General features: G+C 53.6%; 1 pseudogene; it reads right to left on the bottom strand.

The window, feature by feature from the left end:
* Positions 1-1,406: 1,406 nt before the first annotated feature.
* On the bottom strand, positions 1,407-1,524 carry LOC126185719 (5S ribosomal RNA; annotated as a pseudogene).
* Between the last annotated feature and the right edge of the window lie 435 nt (positions 1,525-1,959).

The following is a 1,959-nucleotide window of genomic DNA, read 5'->3' as shown; positions in this document are numbered from 1 at the left end:
CCAGTCCCAAACATGCTCAATGGGGGACAGATCCGGAGATCTTGCTGGCCAGGGTAGTTGACTTACACCTTCTAGAGCACGTTGGGTGGCACGGGATACATGCGGACGTGCATTGTCCTGTTGGAACAGCAAGTTCCCTTGCCGGTCTAGGAATGGTAGAACGATGGGTTCGATGACGGTTTGGATGTACCGTGCACTATTCAGTGTCCCCTCGACGATCACCAGTGGTGTACGGCCAGTGTAGGAGATCGCTCCCCACACCATGATGCCGGGTGTTGGCCCTGTGTGCCTCGGTCGTATGCAGTCCTGATTGTGGCGCTCACCTGCACGGCGCCAAACACGCATACGACCATCATTGGCACCAAGGCAGAAGCGACTCTCATCGCTGAAGACGACACGTCTCCATTCGTCCCTCCATTCACGCCTGTCGCGACACCACTGGAGGCGGGCTGCACGATGTTGGGGTGTGAGCGGAAGACGGCCTAATGGTGTGCGGGACCGTAGCCCAGCTTCATGGAGACGGTTGCGAATGGTCCTCGCCGATACCCCAGGAGCAACAGTGTCCCTAATTTGCTGGGAAGTGGCGGTGCGGTCCCCTACGGCACTGCGTAGGATCCTGCGGTCTTGGCGTGCATCCGTGCGTCGCTGCGGTCCGGTCCCAGGTCGACGGGCACGTGCACCTTCCGCCGACCACTGGCGACAACATCGATGTACTGTGGAGACCTCACGCCCCACGTGTTGAGCAATTTGGCGGTACGTCCACCCGGCCTCCCGCATGCCCACTATACGCCCTCGCTCAAAGTCCATCAACTGCACATACGGTTCACATCCACGCTGTCGCGGCATGCTACCAGTGGTAAAGACTGCGATGGAGCTCCGTATGCCACGGCAAACTGGCTGACACTGACGGCGGCGGTGCACAAATGCTGCGCAGCTAGCGCCATTCGACGGCCAACACCGCGGTTCCTGGTGTGTCCGCTGTGCCATGCGTGTGATCATTGCTTGTACAGCCCTCTCGCAGAGTCCGGAGCAAGTATGGTGGGTCTGACACACCGGTGTCAATGTGTTCTTTTTTCCATTTCCAGGAGTGTAGGTGTGAATGTCCAAATGCAGTACTTTATTTAGGGATTTCCTGGACACTAGTTCATGGAACTCAGAGAGTCTGTAATCTAGTCATTACACATATCTAATACCATTCTGCGTCCGAACAGGCCTTGGAAGGCCTAACGGCACCGACCGGCCGCCGTGTCATCCTCAGACCACAGGCGTCACTGGATGCGGATATGGAGGGGCATGTGGTCAGCACACCGCTCTCCTTACCCTATGTCGGTTTACGAGATCCGAGCCGGTACTTCTCAATCAAGTAGCTCCTCAGGTTGCCTCACAAAGGCTGAGGGCACGCCACTTACCAACAGCGCTCGGCAGACCGGATGTTCACGCATCCAAGTGCTAGCCCAGTCCGACAGCGCTTAACTTCGGTGATCTGATGCGAACCGGTGTTACCGCTGTGGTAAAGCTGTTGGCTCTAATACCATTCAGCAAGAGGGAATCCCCACGATATCTCATCGTTTCGCCCATACATGTGTATGGGAGTTGTAACAAAATCCTGTTGTCTAAGCACCCTGAATTCACGACATGAAATTGTTTTGTGTTGTAAGCTGATACCATGGAGCGGCTAGTATTATAGAAATTTCCCATTCCCATATGCTTAGACATGTGATTAAGAACTGTACTGAAACAATGCACTCAGCTGTATTATCGATCCAGGCAATCGAAATCCTATCTCTAAATGCACCCATAATCACTTTGTGAAGAAGATCTGTAGCAAGACATACTTGATGCACGTCTTCGTTAATAGGTCAGACTGTAAGACTTCTGGCCAGAAGATTACTATTATAACAATCCGCTATGGACGTTAGCAGTAATGGTGTTGATGGTCCTGGTAACAATGCTCATGAT

This window comes from Schistocerca cancellata, chromosome 4 (assembly GCF_023864275.1).
Source record: "Schistocerca cancellata isolate TAMUIC-IGC-003103 chromosome 4, iqSchCanc2.1, whole genome shotgun sequence".
Taxonomy (NCBI): Eukaryota; Metazoa; Arthropoda; class Insecta; order Orthoptera; family Acrididae; genus Schistocerca; species Schistocerca cancellata.
Note: the sequence above shows the minus strand (reverse complement) of the source record. Positions and strands in the feature narration are given on the sequence as shown.